Source organism: Diorhabda sublineata, chromosome 3 (genome assembly GCF_026230105.1).
Source record: "Diorhabda sublineata isolate icDioSubl1.1 chromosome 3, icDioSubl1.1, whole genome shotgun sequence".
Classification (NCBI taxonomy): Eukaryota; Metazoa; Arthropoda; class Insecta; order Coleoptera; family Chrysomelidae; genus Diorhabda; species Diorhabda sublineata.
This window is the reverse complement of record NC_079476.1, coordinates 39,904,219-39,927,574: the sequence shown is the minus strand read 5'-3', so window position 1 is coordinate 39,927,574 and position 23,356 is coordinate 39,904,219. Positions and strand designations below refer to the sequence as shown.

At 32.8% G+C, this 23,356-nt stretch overlaps 1 protein-coding gene across 2 annotated transcripts in view; it reads left to right on the top strand.

Annotated features, from left to right (window-relative positions):
* LOC130441844 (homeotic protein spalt-major-like) overlaps positions 1 to 23,356 on the top strand; it is a 172,789-nt gene that overhangs the window by 129,069 nt on the left and 20,364 nt on the right. The window lies entirely within an intron of this gene.

Sequence of the window (23,356 nt, the reverse complement as noted above, 5' to 3'; positions counted from 1 at the left end):
TTTACATTTCAACACGCTATAATTATTGCAAGCTTTTTATATAGATACTAAATGCTTAATTGATCTTCCCAAGATGATGCATTAAATTAGGGTGGATACTTTTCGACTTTCCAACAGTTTGCCATCCAAAAATGTAGGCACTTATTGATATAAATTGGGAAATATATTTGCGTATGCGTTGACAGATTCTCACTAAAATTTAATACATTTTGGACACTTATTTTTCGTTTGACGATCCTATAAGTCAGTCGTCGTCAAAATTTTTCTAAAAATAAAAATCGTAAAGCATCTTCTAACACTACGACATGGTCAAAATCCGAGAAATGTACTTCGAGTAGATTGATCACCCATAGTTTTCACCAGATCTGATCCGCTGAGATTTTTAACCTTCAAGTGTCACTTCTAAAGAGGAGGAATATATGAACCAGTTATGTGTGTATCTTAAAACATTTTTTTCCTAAAAAATAACTTCCAACTGAATGGATAATTCAGAGAGATATTACAATCAGAAACTCTTTCTGCAAGTTTGCGTCATACTCTACCTCGATCTGTTCGACCATTTGGAGATTGAATCCACTCATTTTTTTCTAGTCATCGACAGTCTACTGAGTATGATGACTTAGGTAAAGAGAAACTGCGAGATCAGTGATCTGCAGGAAGTTTCGATACAATCAATCATCTTGAAGTCTTCTACTTAAGGTTAGGATAGAAATAGACAGTTCCAACAGTTTTGAATTGATGACTTAGATCCCTTACAGTGTAATTTCTATTTCTGAAGATCTTTTATCAAAGAAAAAGCTCATCGATTTATCTTGTAGTCCTTTTCCTGCTTTGAGGTAGTAACTAACAATGCTTGAAAAAGAAAAAAAAATTATGATGAATTATGATTTTTGGTAAGTTTATTTTGAACAGTAGTTTATATATAGTGTGTACATGAAAATAACCGAACTTTGTAGATTATTTGGTTTAATTTGGAGACGTGGAGATTTGTGAAACTCGTTTTTTCAAAAGAAAAATTCATCAATTACTTGGATTTGTATTAATTTTGGGTGAAAACAAAATGTGGACACCATATATTACGTCGATTCTCCCCCGAAAAAAAAGCAATATCTCAAAGTCCTTATTTCGTAGGAAATAAGCGGTCAGTGGGTATATACCGAGTCATTAATTTAAGTTATTTAAAATGCAGAAAAATCTCTACTCTTTACGTAGACCAAAACAAAACGAATTCATAAATTGTCGGAAAAAAAGAGCCACCCATTAAAAAAGCTCGAGAGCAAAAAATGCTGGCAAAAATAAAAATGTAAAAATACCAGGCTATTAAATTAAAACAAAAGTATGGCGACAACTGCTCCAGCATGGCGTTGTAGATTAAAGCGAGAAAGAGAAAAGATATGGGCATTGTTTAAAAACCACTAATTATAAAAGGACGCTGTGGCTGAGAGCAAGAGAGCAACGTTGAGATTTATTTTTCTTGCATATTGAAAGGCCCTGCATCGTTGTATGCTGCCAGGTACTTGCCATATAACTCAGATCATCTGACAAGGTGTTCAAACAGGATTGGATTCAGTTATTTCTACATTTTTCAAAAAAAAATCAAACGTATCAACATAAAATACATCTACGGGAATTGAATATTAATAACATTTTTCACTAAAAACGGAATTTCTATTTATACTTTTCAGTTCAGAGCTCTACAAGAGCTCTACATCAAAAAGTGAAGCAATCTATAAAATATAAGGTACATTCTTAACCCTAGAACCACAAGAAAATAATAAAAGTCTTATATTTTCAAAATTAAGATTAAGCTTTATCATTTTTATAATCGATATTTTGCGTACAAATTTCTTGCGACTCATTTTCGGCCCCAGCTGTTATGGTATAACCTCTTTTGGACATCCAACGTAGTCACGAAGAAATTGATTTAATTTTTGTGGAAAAACTTCAATTTTCTGCTTTTCTCTTCATAGGACTCTGTACCAAAGCACCAGATACATTTTTTAAAAAGTTAATCCAAGTATCGTCATTGTTCGATGTTTGAAATCGATTCAGTACAAATAATTTTGTTTCCAGTCGCGTCTAGCATGCTGTAGAAAATTTCCGAGCAACTGTTTTTATCTAATACAGTTTCTTCATTTATCGATTCGATGTTTATGACCTCCTCGTTATCTATTATTTCCCTCCAACGTTCTCAGTGTTCGCCATCTCCTCCAATCATTATTTTCATATCATTTGGTCAGGTAATCAATCATTGAATAGAATATCGTTTTTATTTTTGCTATTTTCTTCATCTAAAACGTGTATTTTCATTCTGTTCGGCCTCGTGTAACTTCTAAACTTCTACTGTAACTTCTATAGTTATTTGTCACTCAGGAGACGTGTGGGATCATTCAAAAAATCGTGTTTCTTAAAGCCAAGTCTTTTTGTCATCAATGTTCCCGTAAATTTAACAAATTAGACTAGTAGTTTGAACTTAAATTCCACGTGGGGTTAAAATCGACCACGTAAACAATATCTGGAGCAAAGAGACACCTCACGTTCTTAAAAAATACCGAATCTACTTGGATGCATTACTTCTAACGAGTTAAAGCGCGAAATCAGTAAAGCAGCATTTGTGTTGTCATATCCTGTTTGATTCTATTATTTTTATTATCTATTTTGGAATAATTTGAACATTAACCATTTAATACCATCTGCTTTAAAGCTGTAGCTATTTAATCTTAACCATAAAATGTGTAGAATGCATCAATTGAAAATAATAACCCACCTATTAATTGGAACAATGACGTCCGATCTAACAAAAGCTTTACCATGCTACGACAATCTATTCCCCAATATTGAAAGATATCCCTCATTTAGTCAACGGAATTTATCATTTCACAAAATTCGCCCCCATTTCTAAGAGAATTTTAGGTGATCTTTATTCAGTGGCGGCCACAATCATTGAAAATAATGTTTTTAGACGACGCCATCTGAAAGTTGTTCGTTCTGTATTCATTTCCATACCGAAGTTGCGTTTTGAATGTTCCATGTAGTGAAAGTGACTGCAAAACACTTCCGGGACGCTCTGGAGTACACAACTTTAACTTAACCTTAAATATGACTTCAATATTGACAATTGACATTTGACAGTTCAACTTAGATGGTTTTGTATAACCTCAAATTTTCCTTTATTTGTTTTATCCGAAGTTTTGTCTAAATTAATGATGATGTAAAAGAAAACATCGCAAATATCATTAAGTAAAGCTCCGTCATGTATGAAATGACGGATATTCTTGATTATTGGATCGTTGTGTATTTACCCACTTTAATCTTCGAGCGCCACTGCTTCCATTCGTTAGTTGTTACAGATACCGGTCATCCAGATCTCGACGCGTCGACAACAGAGCCCGTTTTAAGAATGTCTTTCACACCTTTGAACTATTTGTTAGCGGCGAACTGTCGAACTGTTTTCGACAACGTTAGAGACCGATTTTTCGAGAAACGACTTATGTATATTTTTCGGAAAATGATTGTGAGAGAGAAGTGACGAATTTTTTGATCTTTTCTATTATTAATTGCAAGCTATGGTGGGTCACTGTTAGCAATCGATAGTGAGGAAATAAATTGTTCAGTTACCCTTTGGAATCGCCACTGTTCGTCCTCTATAATACCAATAAATCATCAAATTGCGGGGGAGTAATACGGTTTAATAGATACGACGAATTCGGTCAATTGCACAACTGTCACATAAGAATTGTCAATTATTCGAAGCTCCCCGTCGAATGACATAGATGAGGGTGTCCCTCCCACACATCTGCTTCTTTTAACTTTATTGTCAATGCGTTCCACAAAAATTTCAATGATTAAACATGAGTTAACGGTTTCGGATAGAATTTATAATAGATTCAACAAAATAATGGACATTTGAATAAACAAATCATATTTTTAGTTTCAATATTTAAGGGGTAAAAACTATTAGATTATTTTGCAATAAAAATATTACAATCGACTTCGATATATCTATCGTTCAATTCTATATCATAATATTGTTAAAATACTTCTTGTTGTAAATAGATTGGAGCCTAGTGGTGTAGCTAAGCGTAGGCGGAGGCGTCTTCGTCTACGGCCTCGCACTTTGCGAGGCGTGAGGCAAAAGTATAACGAGAATACAATTTTTCCTAATTCTACGCTTCAAGTTTATAACATAAAGTTTGTTTTTTCTTTTAGTTTTGAATGAATCTTGTAAAATTTCCGCAAGAGAGAATTGACAGTGGTTGAAAAAGTACTTAGCAAAAATACGAGTAATAGGAAAGGACTGTATGAATTAGGAATTATCTAAAATGTCAAAATTAATCACTTATAATTACAAAAGATTTTAATGGAAAAAAATCTAAAGGAAAACTTTTGTCAAAAGCTTTTTGGTACAAATGTATGTCTCATATGAGTCGTGTTTGGTATGATTTATTCATACGGTAGATCTTGGAAATAAAGAAAAAGAGGCCTCGCTGATGCGACCTCACCAATTTTGCTTCAGAGTGTCCAGTAGAAGCAGTAAATATAAATACGTATTGCCATCATTGTGTAGCTGATTGCATTAATGTTATGGTTACTCCTTCGTAAATATCTGAAGTAACTATTCGATATATCAAGTTTCTAGTCCTTTCTTCAGCTCATGGTGTCTCGTTAAAATAGTGAATAGAATCTATTACTGTGGACTCTCCCTAATGGATTATAATCTTATGAAAATCTTGCATAAATGCTTTATTAAACTTGATACTCGGTTACCATCATGCGTGGGATCCAGTAATGGATTTACAGTTAAGCCAGTGAGGCCCAGAAGGAAAGACAATCTATTTCAGAAATTGCTGCAACTTCATTAATATTCTTCTCAATCATTGATTGAAATGTCAATTTTCCAATATATCAATTATAGAATAATATTCTTCACTTTTTGTGTACTACAAGCCGTCCGACACGAATCGCAACCATTATTCCTTTAGCAGATTATGTTCCTTGTACTGACCATTCATCAAATCCAGTTGATTGACTTTCTAAAAACTATACAGTTTCTTCAGTACAAGTTGTGCCGATTTATAGTCCTCTGAGCTCATTTTTTCAAGACATGAGAGACAGACAATTCTCTGAAAAACCCATAGCACTCTGAAGTTCATGGTTATTATCATTATGACAACCATCGCAGAAAAACAGACAAATTCAACCAGACGACTTTAGAGTGAATGGAAGAATTTTTTTATCTGATCGAGAAAATTTTCATACAAATGTTTATTGTCTACAATTAACCAGACGTAAAAGCGTCTTAAGTTAAAGAATTTTGCCATTAAACTACGAGGGCCGTTTGTTCTTCAACCTCCGATCGCTCCGTGCAGACAGGCGTCAGTCGGCGCTGTGCTACAGCCTCGTAAACACGTCCGGCATTATTGATGTGTGAATTACGAACTTTAATTCGTTTTCTACAGGCTGAAGGTCATAGTGTATATGGGGAAAACTTCATGAGTGATGGTGTTGTGCGTGAATGGTATCGAAAGTTTGAAGATAGCCGTAATGATGAAGGGTTGAAAAAAACCGCAGATTCACCATTACTGTTTTGTCTTCGGAGCTTCCAGAAGTTTCAAGGTCTGTCCATTGGTGGTAACTCTCTTTGAAGATGGTATTGTCCACAGATATATCAATCTCTTCGGTGATTATGTCGAAAATTGAATCAATCTTTTGGTAATAAAATTATTGTTTTATAAGATTTTGTCTTTTATTTATAGTCTATCGGAGGTTGAAAAAAAAAACGGCGCTCGTAGTTATTGAGTATCCTGACAATTTGCATCGTATTCACGGAATCTTTCAGATGTTTACTGGATTGTGGGTATTGTTCTCGGATTTTTTTTTTTTTTTTTGAATATTCCGGGGCTACAAATTGTTCAGGAAATAAAACTTTTTCTATTCTAAAATAAGTAAAAACGTATTTACTCGGAAGTTAGATTTAATTATCTTGTATTACTGTCTATTGAGGTTCAACTAGTCGAAGAACGGGGGTCTAGGGGTTGAATCCGTCACTGGTGGGATCTCATAAAATCTTAAACGATCACTTATTTTTTAAATATAAGCGTAGTGAAACTATTTTTAGTGGAGGATGATGAATGTTTTGATTGGCATTCACACAGTATTAATACAATCAGTAGTAGTTGAGTCATGTACTCGGATTCTTTACGTGAACTTTACAGCCACGCATTGATTTATTTTAATCTATATTATAGAGAAGTTCGAGAGTATTCGTGCTTCTCCTACATATTCAAATACCTATTATTTCCAAAGAACAATGTTGGTATAATCAGCTGTGGGTGTACCAACACTAAGTATTACCTTTGCATGTTATAAATCGAGATAATTCTGCACGCGTTTGCCCTCAACACTATTTTAAATACTCAATTTTTTGCTTTTAAATTCCCGAGAATATTCGAATATATGAAGAAATATTTCAGTTTGAATAACCACAATAATATTTGCGTGGTATTGCTCATCATTTATAACTTTGAGCATTTTGAAATTTTTGTTAGATTATTATTTATCATGAAAAATGAGATAAATAACTTTCCAACTGGTTTTCGTTTTCCATTATTCTGTAGTCTTATAGAGACGCTAATTTGAACAGCCGCTAAATTTATCTTCATAAGAGCGACAATTCGAATATTTCATTCAGACAAACCGAAAAAAACAACAACATGATATGTAGATTAAAATCTTTCCCTCAAAACTGTTCCTACGTTCATAAGAAAAAACTCTATTTATAAACTAAACGACGAGAAAATGAGAAGTCGAGGTAATTTAAAAAGTAGTGCTTAAACGACTAAATTTTTACTAGAAATGGGATCATATATATGTGTGTGTATGTTTATCGAGAGGGGTGGTTTGACAGACAAATGGTCTAGAACGAGCACGAGCCGAAAGATCTGCTTCCGTTTCCATAAAGCTGAAAACAGCCTGTTGTCACATGTGACTTTATGATGATTAACAGTGGCGGGGCTTCACCTAGTTATCACATCAACAATTTTTATACAAAACTCTTGCGATACAGAATGTAGCCTCAGAAAACGATACGTTTTGTAAAATCCTTTTGTTTCCTTATATTACCATCATACTTAACTTCTTTTCAACATTTGAAGATACTAGTTAAAGCTGTTTATGAGAATCACCTGGCCTTGTAATGAGTTCAAGCTTCTTATTCTTATTAGCACCAGCTTCCTAGTCCTGGTACTATATACTGATATTGCTAGAACAAATTCATAGTTTTATCTAGTATATAGTATTATAGCACCAGCTCTTACACATGAGATGAGAAAATTTATATTGGAAAGGTTGAAATGCCTTCGATCGGCAGTGATATTTTTTAGCCATAACCTAGCAGCTGTGGCAGTTTATTTGATGACTGAGCTGTTTGGAAATTCAATATTATCAAACTACTACTACTATTTGCGACAGGTTCTTTGTCTAACAATTGATTTTCATTATGTGTGAGCTGGTGCATTGTCTTGATTAAACAACAAGTTTCTTCTTAGCCAAATTCAGTCATTTTTTCTTGATGTCTTCGCTTAAACGTTTGCATAATACTCGTCGTTGATAGTTTATCCTTTTTTAAGATCAAATCGATTGAAATTATTCCAAAAGAATCACAAAAAACCGACGCCATGACTTTCCCTTCCGATGGAACGATCTTTGCCTTCTTGGAGCTGGTTCTCTCTTTTCAGTCCATTGTGTTGATTGTTTTTGTTTAGGGTGTGAAGTGATGGACCCACGTTCACAATTGATGGCTGTCAAACAAATACTAAACAACGTGGCGTCTTCAAACTTGAAGGATACGTTGTATAGATTGTGTGCTTTCTAAGTGGCAATTGCTGCCATCTCTAGATCAGGCTTAGTACTTCTGGGATTATCTTCGTAAAAGGTTTTCTGGTTAAATATGTAGGTATATTAATAAACTGAAGACTCTGAATTGTAGAAACTATTAAACTAGTTACTAATTGATTAATTTTTGAATCAAATTATATTTTAATATTAATTTAATAAAAATCATCTACCAATTCGTAATTGTTTAATTTTGCGCCCCGCCTCTGGATAAACTTTTTGGAAAATATTTAAAATACGCTTCCGCAGATACATAACCCTGCTATTATTACAAAAAGGGGAAGTAGAGCTTTTTAGGTGTTATTTCACCCCATCTACAGCACGCGACAGAAAATTACTATTTTTTTGTTTATTAAATATATCCGTATTCGTTTGATGAGACACAGAAGATGCTAAATTTATAAATTTATGGAAAAAAAATATATTAAAACGGCAGGAAGTTTTGAGACGGAGTTTATGTAGGGTTTCAATATCGTGTTTCTTATTATTGCATTGAAGCCCTTTCTCTGTCGGTCGTTATTTAATTTCATGCAGGGGCGGAAATCAAATGACGGGTGAATGCTTTAAACATGTGTATGATCGATTAATATGTAGATAATATGTCATTCAAGTTTTTGTATAATTCTCAATTTGAACACAAAAAGTATTTTTTTACGTTTGAGATCATACACAATGTACTGTATCGGGGCAGCATCTGTCGCACAGTTTACCTCGTATAGTGGAAAAAAATAATTGGATTTAAGGTCTACTTCATCGGAAAATAAAAAAGAAAAAACTATCATAGAAAACTGGATAAAGACGCTCCAATTCAATCAACTTTTCCTCTTAATCCGTTTCAAAACTTGCACAGTTTCTGCGCCTCGGCAACAAGTATGAAGCAGTCCATTTTCAGACTGCATTGCTCTGCCCTGCGCAACAATTAGCGCGCGCTCTAGTGAAAATATAAGTTGCAGAAACTACCCTGTGCTGCGCTGGTCTGACTGCGTCTTAATATTCTGGTGTCCTTAACGATTAAAGAATTTTTTGGGCTTTTCCATAAATGTTTCATAGGATTTATGTTTGGATTAGTTGATGGCAATCCTGGGAAAGGAATTTTGACAATATTCACATAAAAAATAACATTTAGTAACAAGAAATTTCTACTGATATGGTATTATCACAGATTTATGTCCAGGTTTAGATGTAGTATAGCTCTACAACGCAAATGATATGAGTTAAAATTGCAATTTTAATAATTAAACAATTACTTATATATTCAGAAGTTTTAGAATTAGGCTCCATTAATATGCGATCATTACCATCAAACTCGACGAAACTTTGATTTCTCATATACCAAAATATTCCTTTGGAATCAATAATTCTTAATAACACATATTTTTCTTATAATAATGAAAATTACCAACAAATCTTTGAAATAACAATGGGGTCTTCAATTTAGGACTTTATTTAAGAATATCTGTTTCGCCCTTCAATTAAAAAGTATGTAGATGATGTAATTGCAGCTTAAAAATTTCCCCTTTGCTTAGCCGGAAACCTCCATATTGAATTTTAAAGTTAAATCTAATTGCGTCACTAAATAGAGTTGACATAATTTGAAATATATCATCTCTAATGACTAATAGTTTTTTACTTTTTCTTTTGGTACTGTTTACTTGATTTTTACGTAAAAATAATCCACCTTACCCGCCTGATATGGTTATATGTGATTCGATAAGATGATTGCTTCAAGTTTTTTATAAAATTTCATCCTTTCAGTGAATATAAAAAAAATAATTTTCCTGAAAAGATTTAGCAACGTACAATGTGCATTTTTAAAACAAATAGCCACCTTGCAAAGAAAAATATCTAGACAAAGAGGTCTAGGAAAAAAAAAAAAAAAATCTTGACTTGAAAACCTAAGAATCCGCTGCAGTATAACAACCCCACGACTCTTTGGCATCGCTGCTGACAGACTAGTAAGAAATAAGTTTTTGGAGGCGCTGGTTAGTTTTGTCTGGGGGTTTTTCCGAGTTTTGGATCGATTTACTGTACTTCTTAAACGAAACGTTGCCTCAACAAGATTATTTGTATAGATAAAGATTTTTTTAACAACTACTACAAACGACTGACTTATATTTTGTTATAAGCTGTTGTAGTAGCGTGAAGGATGTCTTCTTCTGGTTACTGTGTTCGTTAAATTAATCAAATGCTTCTCTATGGCTTCAAAGTCCATCGCCGTCATTGGTATTTCTAAGTTTCCACTGACAAACAGTTGTTTTGTTGAAGAAATTGCATTTTGTACTTACGTTTTATTCATCACAAATATGTAAAGGATTATCTAGTTTTAGATTCCACTATTAGTTTCAAATCAACTACAATAAATTAGAATACGCCAAGTGCGATGGTTTTCTGGAATGATTTTTAGAGAAATGAAAACAACTGCAATGTAAATCTTGTATCATTTATAAACCGCGTGTTATATAAATATCGTGAAAGTGAACTGCCAAGTTGTTTACTGTGAACTTTTACTTCTATTGTAAATACAAATCTTATTTATGATTAAATTTAGAACTGAACTTCATATCTCTTCTATCTAATTATGGAGGATACGTGTTGTACAAAACAGAATCGTCTCAATAGAATCATTACTCATAGAATGTTTAGTAAATCACAAACATCTTACAAGATTTATTAAGGGGTAGTCCATAAATCATGATTTTTTGCCCATTCCTTCATTCTTGTAATAGCTGGTCACATTTGTGAGACTCCACCCTCCCTAGTGTGAAATCACATGTTTTGTAAACTTACAGCGGTTCCGAAATCAATTTTTAAATGATTTTTTAATAAAATTAACAACAAATCATTTAATTGACAAAACAAAAAATTATATTAATTAAAGATATTAAAAAAACAAAACTCATCAATAGAATTATATTAATTGATATAATCTTGAGTCCATGGACCCATATAGGATTTTGCGATGGACCCAGTATAGGTCCAAATTTGGACTCAGTATGTACAAATCTGGCCCTAGCTTGGAAGCCATTATTGACCCATACTTAGGGGGAATCTGGGATGATAACCAGGCTTCAAACATATAAAGAAATGATACTACTTTTAATGTTAAGATACCTATTATGGATAAGATATTACAACAAAACTTTATATAGTTATTAAAAGTTCTACCAAGGCTGACTATAAGATGGCCGAGGTCGGGTTGCCCAAAGTTCAGCCAGGTTTGTGTTTTGCCAAAGCCGGATTTCCCAGCGTTTGGCCAAGCTAAGCCCCGTAGTTCTAATCTGGGAGCTTCTAAATGGGAATCTTGCATAGCAGTTACTTCGTTTTCTTTTGAGTTGTCTCAATTGTCAACTGAATTTTTCATTCAACCATACATCATCATCGTCATCATCCACAGAAAGAAGTTTTCAGGCACTTCTAGCAGCAAGAAACTTCGCGATACGTCAAATTTATTAACCCTCATATCAGCACAAGTGAAATTACGCATCATTGGTATCATTGTAAACTTTTTAAAGACGTTGCCAAATTGGTATTTTGTATTTTATTCAGATATATTATTATTAAAACCACTGAACTTATCTATATAATAATATTTTTAGTTTAAGATTTATGAATTCAATCAAATTTAATCACAATACTTCAAAATTAGCACCATATTATCCAGATTTGAATCTTACTGATTTGTTATACAAAACTTTTCGTTACGAATAAATCATCATCAGTATATTAAAATCTTGTATAAAGACTTTTTTATCTATGATTATTTTGAGCTCTAATTGAGACACTACAGCGTGATAGACCTTAACGAAGATCAGTAATCTAGTCCTTGGAGCAAAGTCTTGTATCACCTACAGAACTAGGGGGAGAAAAAGGAGACAAAGCACCAACAACGATGAGGTTTACGTACTCACCCCAATTATTTTAAATGCACATTCACTAAGAGTATTTATAGGTTATGAGTAATCTTAGAAAACGGATATACACCAACAATCCATATAAAACGATTATTTTGTTATATTTAAAACAGTTCTGTGGGAATATTTCGTTTCTAACTGGCAACTGGTAGAATTTCAAATAACTAACCAAATGAACTTGAGTAGTAAAAGCAAAAGAATCGATTGTAAGTACTAAAAATACTCACGCTTCAAAGGTTAATCATTTCAAACTCGTTAACTGAATAGTAGTAGTTAGTATGTAACCTATTTACCTTATTAATCTCATTACAAACAATTTATCCTCTGCTATGTTTCGAATTGGGGCTATATTTAATAAAAGATAAGAAATTATACCAGTTCGTCCATAAAGTGAGACATAATTTAATAGTTTTCATTTGGCTACACAGCAACGACAATGACAATGTCTTTTTGTTATTTCTTTGCTTAATAGAGTTAACAGTCTCAAATATATTGATATTAAAAAGAAAATTGGAAGTAAAACAGTATATTAAGAGGCGAATATGATGCTCTAAGAAAGTATAAATAGCCTTCATTATTTTTCGCCATTTTATAGATAATATTATCAAACTCAACTGTGGTAAAATCCCTCTAAGTAAATTGGTTAAGTTTAAGGTTAGATTTAGCTTTTCTGCTAACTTAGTTTTCGAATGCTTCTCCGTTCCAGTAGTATGAAGCCTTGTTTACAAATTCAGATCCTTTGGACAACACCTACATGATGTTCTCCAACTTTTCTAAGACTTACAGTAAAATTTTCAATAACTGACACCGCCAATACTATAATTAAATTCGAAAGAATTAGCAGTTTGTCAGATTTGAGGACCCTTTTCGAAATAAGGATAATCTTGGCCCACAATTTTTAACCGTTAATCAAAACAAACTTTTTACCGGGTAATGAGGATTTATTTGAGGAAATGTACATCAGTTCTAGTGAACTAGTACCTTTGGACGAGTTTTTCTCAAAAAGGCTTACATAACTTAAACTAACCTAAAGGATTTAAAAACTCTAGGTTGTAATTTTTAGATTTTCCAACTTTACAAAGTAGATTGGGTATTTAATTACTGGTAATACTCTTAATGAATCATTCTCGAGTTGTATTATGTACTTGAACTACCTTTTCGTTTACCTGAAATATCACAATACCGAGTTGGCGCATCCATTCGCACATAATCTATGAAATTCAAGCGATTAGCCGAGTGAACAGCTTCTTGTAGTACTAAAAGATGTTTGTTTTATTAGATGCTTTGTTATTTGTGATCAAAAATGGAAAATCAGTAATAAGGCAGAAGACAATTAACAGAACCGGTCGTAAAAAGGAGTCAATTCAAGCGGAAAGTCTTGTATGTCTTCTGGAATTATATACTTAGGTACAAGCCGACCACATCCAGCATTTGAATTTGAATGCATACAGGATGTTAAAAATGTAGTGCGACTATTTTTTTTCCGTCTAAGTTCAAAGAACGGTTTTACCAAGATTGCAAAGAACTCGCTGACATTATTTATAAGAATTCTCTGTAATATTATCGAAACCATTCTAGATTGTCGAGCTTTTCAAATCGACCACATCCAGCATTTGAATTTTAATGCATACAAGATGTTAAAAATGTAGTGCGACAATTTTTTTTCATCCAATCTCAAAGAACGGTTTTACCAAGAAATAAAGAACTCGCTGACATTATTTATGAGAATTCTCTGTGATATTATCGAAACCATTCTAGATTATCGAGCTTTCCAAGCCGACCACATCCAGCATTTGAATTTTAATGCATACAAAATGTTAAAAATGTAGTGCGACAATTTTTTTTCCATCCAATCTCAAAGAACGGTTTTACCAAGGAATAAAGAACTCGCTGACATTATTTATGAGAATTCTCTGTAATATTATCGAAACCATTCTAGATTATCGAGCTTTCCAAGCCGACCACATCCAGCATTTGAATTTTAATGCATACAGGATGTTAAAAATGTAGTGCGACAATTTTTTTTCCATCCAATCTCAAAGAACGGTTTTACCAAGATCTTAAAGAACTCGCTGACATTATTTATAAGAATTCTCTGTAATATTATCGAAACCATTCTAGATTATCGAGCTTTCCAAGCCGACCACATCCAGCATTTGAATTTTAATGCATACAGGATGTTAAAAATGTAGTGCGACAATTTTTTTTCCATCCAATCTCAAAGAACGGTTTTACCAAGATCTTAAAGAACTCGCTGACATTATTTATAAGAATTCTCTGTAATATTATCGAAACCATTGTAGATTGTCGAGCTTTCCCAGCCGACCACATCCAGCATTTCAATTTGAATGCATACAGGATGTTAAAAATGTAGTGCGACAATTTTTTTTCCATCCAATCTCAAAGAACGGTATTACCAAGATCTTAAAGAACTCGCTGACATTATTTATGAGAATTCTCTGTAATATTATCGAAACCATTCTAGATTATCGAGCTTTCCAAGCCGACCACATCCAGCATTTGAATTTTAATGCATACAAAATGTTAAAAATGTAGTGCGACAATTTTTTTTCCATCCAATCTCAAAGAACGGTTTTACCAAGATCTTAAAGAACTCGCTGACATTATTTATAAGAATTCTCTGTAATATTATCGAAACCATTGTAGATTGTCGAGCTTTCCCAGCCGACCACATCCAGCATTTCAATTTGAATGCATACAGGATGTTAAAAATGTAGTGCGACAATTTTTTTTCCATCCAATCTCAAAGAACGGTTTTACCAAGATCTTAAAGAACTCGCTGACATTATTTATGAGAATTCTCTGTGATATTATCGAAACCATTCTAGATTATCGAGCTTTCCAAGCCGACCACATCCAGCATTTGAATTTTAATGCATACAAAATGTTAAAAATGTAGTGCGACAATTTTTTTTCCATCCAATCTCAAAGAACGGTTTTACCAAGGAATAAAGAACTCGCTGACATTATTTATGAGAATTCTCTGTAATATTATCGAAACCATTCTAGATTATCGAGCTTTCCAAGCCGACCACATCCAGCATTTGAATTTTAATGCATACAGGATGTTAAAAATGTAGTGCGACAATTTTTTTTCCATCCAATCTCAAAGAACGGTTTTACCAAGATCTTAAAGAACTCGCTGACATTATTTATAAGAATTCTCTGTAATATTATCGAAACCATTCTAGATTATCGAGCTTTCCAAGCCGACCACATCCAGCATTTGAATTTTAATGCATACAGGATGTTAAAAATGTAGTGCGACAATTTTTTTTCCATCCAATCTCAAAGAACGGTTTTACCAAGATCTTAAAGAACTCGCTGACATTATTTATAAGAATTCTCTGTAATATTATCGAAACCATTCTAGATTATCGAGCTTTCCAAGCCGACCACATCCAGCATTTGAATTTTAATGCATACAAGATGTTAAAAATGTAGTGCGACAATTTTTTTTCCATCCAATCTCAAAGAACGGTTTTACCAAGATCTTAAAGAACTCGCTGACATTATTTATAAGAATTCTCTGTAATATTATCGAAACCATTCTAGATTGTCGAGCTTTCCAAGCCGACCACATCCAGCATTTGAATTTTAATGCATACAAGATGTTAAAAATGTAGTGCGACAATTTTTTTTCCATCCAATCTCAAAGAACGGTTTTACCAAGATCTTAAAGAACTCGCTGACATTATTTATAAGAATTCTCTGTAATATTATCGAAACCATTGTAGATTGTCGAGCTTTCCCAGCCGACCACATCCAGCATTTCAATTTGAATGCATACAAGATGTTAAAAATGTAGTGCGACAATTTTTTTTCCATCCAATCTCAAAGAACGGTATTACCAAGATCTTAAAGAACTCGCTGACATTATTTATGAGAATTCTCTGTAATATTATCGAAACCATTCTAGATTATCGAGCTTTCCAAGCCGACCACATCCAGCATTTGAATTTTAATGCATACAAAATGTTAAAAATGTAGTGCGACAATTTTTTTTCCATCCAATCTCAAAGAACGGTTTTACCAAGATCTTAAAGAACTCGCTGACATTATTTATAAGAATTCTCTGTAATATTATCGAAACCATTGTAGATTGTCGAGCTTTCCCAGCCGACCACATCCAGCATTTCAATTTGAATGCATACAGGATGTTAAAAATGTAGTGCGACAATTTTTTTTCCATCCAATCTCAAAGAACGGTTTTACCAAGATCTTAAAGAACTCGCTGACATTATTTATGAGAATTCTCTGTGATATTATCGAAACCATTCTAGATTATCGAGCTTTCCAAGCCGACCACATCCAGCATTTGAATTTTAATGCATACAAAATGTTAAAAATGTAGTGCGACAATTTTTTTTCCATCCAATCTCAAAGAACGGTTTTACCAAGGAATAAAGAACTCGCTGACATTATTTATGAGAATTCTCTGTAATATTATCGAAACCATTCTAGATTATCGAGCTTTCCAAGCCGACCACATCCAGCATTTGAATTTTAATGCATACAGGATGTTAAAAATGTAGTGCGACAATTTTTTTTCCATCCAATCTCAAAGAACGGTTTTACCAAGATCTTAAAGAACTCGCTGACATTATTTATAAGAATTCTCTGTAATATTATCGAAACCATTCTAGATTATCGAGCTTTCCAAGCCGACCACATCCAGCATTTGAATTTTAATGCATACAGGATGTTAAAAATGTAGTGCGACAATTTTTTTTCCATCCAATCTCAAAGAACGGTTTTACCAAGATCTTAAAGAACTCGCTGACATTATTTATAAGAATTCTCTGTAATATTATCGAAACCATTGTAGATTGTCGAGCTTTCCCAGCCGACCACATCCAGCATTTCAATTTGAATGCATACAGGATGTTAAAAATGTAGTGCGACAATTTTTTTTCCATCCAATCTCAAAGAACGGTTTTACCAAGATCTTAAAGAACTCGCTGACATTATTTATAAGAATTCTCTGTGATATTATCGAAACCATTCTAGATTATCGAGCTTTCCAAGCCGACCACATCCAGCATTTGAATTTTAATGCATACAGGATGTTAAAAATGTAGTGCGACAATTTTTTTTCCATCCAATCTCAAAGAACGGTTTTACCAAGATCTTAAAGAACTCGCTGACATTATTTATAAGAATTCTCTGTAATATTATCGAAACCATTCTAGATTATCGAGCTTTCCAAGCCGACCACATCCAGCATTTGAATTTTAATGCATACAAAATGTTAAAAATGTAGTGCGACAATTTTTTTTCCATCCAATCTCAAAGAACGGTTTTACCAAGATCTTAAAGAACTCGCTGACATTATTTATAAGAATTCTCTGTAATATTATCGAAACCATTGTAGATTGTCGAGCTTTCCCAGCCGACCACATCCAGCATTTCAATTTGAATGCATACAGGATGTTAAAAATGTAGTGCGACAATTTTTTTTCCATCCAATCTCAAAGAACGGTTTTACCAAGATCTTAAAGAACTCGCTGACATTATTTATGAGAATTCTCTGTGATATTATCGAAACCATTCTAGATTATCGAGATTTCCAAGCCGACCACATCCAGCATTTGAATTTTAATGCATACAGGATGTTAAAAATGTAGTGCGACAATTTTTTTTCCATCCAATCTCAAAGAACGGTTTTACCAAGATCTTAAAGAACTCGCTGACATTATTTATAAGAATTCTCTGTAATATTATCGAAACCATTCTAGATTGTCGAGCTTTCCAAGCCGACCACATCCAGCATTTGAATTTTAATGCATACAAGATGTTAAAAATGTAGTGCGACAATTTTTTTTCCATCCAATCTCAAAGAACGGTTTTACCAAGATCTTAAAGAACTCGCTGACATTATTTATAAGAATTCTCTGTAATATTATCGAAACCATTGTAGATTGTCGAGCTTTCCCAGCCGACCACATCCAGCATTTCAATTTGAATGCATACAGGATGTTAAAAATGTAGTGCGACAATTTTTTTTCCATCCAATCTCAAAGAACGGTTTTACCAAGATCTTAAAGAACTCGCTGACATTATTTATGAGAATTCTCTGTGATATTATCGAAACCATTCTAGATTATCGAGCTTTCCAAGCCGACCACATCCAGCATTTGAATTTTAATGCATACAAAATGTTAAAAATGTAGTGCGACAATTTTTTTTCCATCCAATCTCAAAGAACGGTATTACCAAGATCTTAAAGAACTCGCTGACATTATTTATGAGAATTCTCTGTAATATTATCGAAACCATTCTAGATTATCGAGCTTTCCAAGCCGACCACATCCAGCATTTGAATTTTAATGCATACAAAATGTTAAAAATGTAGTGCGACAATTTTTTTTCCATCCAATCTCAAAGAACGGTTTTACCAAGATCTTAAAGAACTCGCTGACATTATTTATGAGAATTCTCTGTGATATTATCGAAACCATTCTAGATTATCGAGCTTTCCAAGCCGACCACATCCAGCATTTGAATTTTAATGCATACAGGATGTTAAAAATGTAGTGCGACAATTTTTTTTCCATCCAATCTCAAAGAACGGTTTTACCAAGATCTTAAAGAACTCGCTGACATTATTTATAAGAATTCTCTGTAATATTATCGAAACCATTCTAGATTGTCGAGCTTTCCAAGCCGACCACATCCAGCATTTCAATTTGAATGCATACAGGATGTTAAAAATGTAGTGCGACAATTTTTTTTCCATCCAATCTCAAAGAACGGTATTACCAAGATCTTAAAGAACTCGCTGACATTATTTATGAGAATTCTCTGTAATATTATCGAAACCATTCTAGATTATCGAGCTTTCCAAGCCGACCACATCCAGCATTTGAATTTTAATGCATACAAAATGTTAAAAATGTAGTGCGACAATTTTTTTTCCATCCAATCTCAAAGAACGGTTTTACCAAGATCTTAAAGAACTCGCTGACATTATTTATGAGAATTCTCTGTGATATTATCGAAACCATTCTAGATTATCGAGCTTTCCAAGCCGACCACATCCAGCATTTGAATTTTAATGCATACAAAATGTTAAAAATGTAGTGCGACAATTTTTTTTCCATCCAATCTCAAAGAACGGTTTTACCAAGATCTTAAAGAACTCGCTGACATTATTTATAAGAATTCTCTGTAATATTATCGAAACCATTCTAGATTGTCGAGCTTTCCAAGCCGACCACATCCAGCATTTGAATTTTAATGCATACAGGATGTTAAAAATGTAGTGCGACAATTTTTTTTCATCCAATCTCAAAGAACGGTTTTACCAAGAAATAAAGAACTCGCTGACATTATTTATAAGAATTCTGTATATTATATTATCGAAATTCCGTATTGATATGACAGAATGTAATTAGTGTTTTTTGGCCGTTGTTGTTATAAACATGTCCATAATAGAAATGGAACAAAGATACTATTCAAACCTGTCAAACTCTTTATGCGATATGGATATGGAAACCTGGGCGGACCTGAAAAGGCGGAGATTATAGCTATGCAACAAGTGTGTTTTATTTATGAATACATGACACCGCCCAACTTGTCATAACCGAGTCCCTGGCTGGTTCTCCGCAAGCAGTTCATCATCTCTCGCGCTTGCTCCTTATACCCCCTAATATCTGACGACCCCACTACTTTCATATCTCATTTAATAATATCTGGACCTATACTAATCGAGGTTGCCTCCCGCCGCCGCTGCTGGTTAATATTCAGTCGTTATGTGTTCGTTTGAGCAGACGTTGCAACTGTTGAGACTCCAGTCTCAGATGATTCATGTTTTCACACAATCACACAAACGGTACTATTTAACGATATTGTGAAAATTTATTAACGACAAATGTATTTATCGATTTATGATTAATATAGTCATTCCAAATATATATTTTCAAATTCATATTCGGTAGTGTTGTTGTTTTAGTTACTGTGTTAGTGGAATACGTAGTTTTGTGAGTGTTTATATTTTAGATTCAGAGGTGGAAGAAATCTTTGGTATTGCAATTGGTAATTTTATACTTTCGCTCTAGAAAATCGAAAAATCATCCGATTTCGATGATTTTTCTTTTAAAATTTTCGTTTTTACGACGGATTTATGAGAAAAAATATGGGAAATTCCTCACCTGGAGATTTCATATAGTTTTAAGACTTTAAATGTGATCACAACAGCATTATTTCGTATATAATCGTTCATTACTTTTTACCAACTCAGTTAATTGATTTTTTTGTTAATTCACTAATTCACACAAAAAAACGAACATTCTGGAAAAAAAAATTGAGGAAAATTGTTTGTTTATTAATTTTTCATCTCACTTAACAATCTTGAAAATAGAGATAATTGGTAGTGGGACGGGGTGGGGTGGTTGTTATAAAAACTCAGAATAAATAACGGCTTTTCAAAAAACCCCTCCCCTCGCCTCACTCCCAATTCAGCCCACCTTATTAAGATACCATTTTTTTAATGGTAAAAAATTTCAATTTTGATTTTAAGAATGTTTTTGTTTTCATATAACTTAATAACTTGGATAAAAAAGATTATATTTCAGAAATTGATACTATTTTTAATTGTAAAAACATGATAAATCAACATTTTTTGATAAATATTTTTTCAATTTGTTCGTTTTTTTGTGTAGATTATTAAAAAATATATAACGACTTTATTCGATTATTTACAAAAAAGTTATCAACAATTATTCGTGAATGAGTGCATTTTCATGAAAATTTAAATCCCTGAATCCAATATAAGTTTTAATTTTTTTTTATTTCCATAAGTTTTTTCGTAAATCCGCCGTAAATTTTCTAGAGCCGAAAGAAAAAAAATTACTCTTCTATTTATCGAGTTAGATCAATTTTTTACGCAGTTTTTTATTTCTTTCTTCATTTTTTTTTTAATAAATTAATAAATGAAATATGTCTAATAACTCTTTTAAATAAATCTGTTCCGGTAAGCCCAATATCTATAGAAATCGATTTGATTGTATATTTGAGAGTAAACTTTACGTATTAAACTAAGAAAAAATTGATTTTTGTGTTAAAATTTTGTGTCGATTTAATCACATGTTTTAAACTCAAATTTTTAATCAGAAGAAACCTAATGAACGATATAAGATATAAGAAACTCGTTCTTGTCAATGTAGTTGATCAAACTTACCATACGAAATAATCTTCAAGCCATTTAATAGAAAATTATTCCACCAGAGGGATGAATAAATTCTTACTACCCCTCCATTTCTACTACTAGCAGGAATTTAAATAACTGAGAAAAACTATACAAATTATACAACTCGCACATTCAGTAAAATAAGTAGTTACTTAATTACGAGGTGTGGTCGAAAAATACCCTAAATTATTTCATTAACTTTCAGTCATGCAGCAGAATAATAAGTCTTTATGAACTTGTCAAAACAATTCAAATACTATATTAAATACAATATTGATGTCTTTTAATTTCTGTATTTAGTTATAGAGCACCGATTTGAATATCAACCGATTCATGCATCTCTTGATTTACTTGTTGTAGTTGGAAAACATTAACTTTTATCCATTGATTTGAGTTTAATGGATAAAAAACTTCCACCATATCCCAGATGCTATCCTAGAGATTTTTGTAGAAAGCTTATTTCTATGTCAGAAAAGTAGTTTAAGGACTTGAAAGGTATTACGGGTATCGTGTGACGTGGACTGAAAGATACACTTATATTGAATCGCAAATAAACTGATTTCCTTTCTCAAATTGTTCAATATTAACGTTTGATAATCTATATAGCAAAACCGACAAACCAGAACAAATTCAAACATTAGTAGATATATCAGACATAATAATTGAAGTAAAACCACCTATTTTATTATTTTCCATTCTATAGTTTGCGCGAAACACAAAAAATAATAACGATAAGATCGATTTTGATATTTGTATCTTAAAGAACGTGTATAGATATGTCAATCAATGTCGAATTTCCAGAAGGTATTGTTGGTATTGCAAAGTGATTGGTAATATATAAACAAACCACCCTGGTACTTTCCAAGAGGAAATTATAACCATTGGAAAATGGACGAACTATTTGGAATCACATTCAATCACAATCAACTCAAAACTAATCAAATTGGTCAAGGAATTTCTTAGTGACTGTCCAATTTATCAATCATTACTTTTAGTACATTTTTGCTTTTCAATTCTTTCAAATACTCAACTTCGAGGAAAACTTCGGATCGTTGTCATGCTGGAAGATAAATTTTTTGCCGATCAGGCGAAGACCAAAACGTATTACATTTCTCTCCAGGTCTCCAGTCGTATTTCCTCCAAAACATCCTCAAACCATCACCAGGCCTAGACTGTGCTCTAGAGTCGGGATCAGCTTCTCTCCTTTTACTGTAGGAGGCATATTCTTAGATCCAATTAACTGAGATGCTACCTCTGGGCTCGCGAGTTATTGATCAAGTTTACTTACCAATACAATCTTCAGCAATTATGGATCTTCGATACTTTCCTGAACGTTTTCTATCGCCAAAGCTCCTGGTGGATATTTGTTTTTTCAAATTGTAGCTCACGGGGTGTTTTAAATATTACTTTTGCCTAGAATATGAAGACCTCGCGATTGATGCACGAGTTTCAACCGATAGTTCCTTGGTTTTACCCATAAATCTCAGCACCTTATTGATAAATGGGACTAAACTACAATCATAAACTCCTAATAAATAATTCATAGTTGAAAAATTTTGAAAGTTTTAACTTGTCGCACTCACCGACTAAACGAAAACATGGCAATGAATGGATTATGGGGTGAGGAAAAACTTTTGATCGGTAGTGTACATTAAAGAGTATTGTGGGTTAATTTTTTACCCTTTTTTTCACTTAATTCGCTTCATTTTCTAAATAACTATCTCAAAATTACAACCTCCCTCTCCTGATTTGATTCCTTACAATCTCTTCTTATCATTTTACTTTTGTTCAACATATTCTTTCTTCATACGCAAAGATGATCTTTGTATCTTGGTCATCTTAGAACTTTTACGAAGACTTTGACCAAATTCTTTTAGATTTTTATATCAAACTTTCGTTCGTTTTAATTAAACCAAACATTTGATAAGAAAATTGAACGAATTGAAGAAAGAAAACTGCCCAGGCATCATCATTTTATGATTAGTTGTCTCTACAATTTATCTTTGTTATATCCAGAAAAGATTTAATTAAAAAGAAGCACAAATCAAGGAAAGGAAAAGACAACAGACAAGAAAATCAAACGTTTAAAATGTACTTACATGTATTATATTTGTCGTTAATAATTTTCCTCAAAAATCGAAATTTTTAAAGAAACACAGACTAACTAATATAAATTTCAGGATTGATAATGAAGAATTAGATGCCGTATTTAATAATTATATAAACTTGATAAACTTTTATCACCTCAACAATGATGGTTTGGCTGAAGGTAAATTTATTTGACTTAAACAACTTAAATAATTTATACAAACAAATTTGTCAAAAATATGAAATCTCTTAG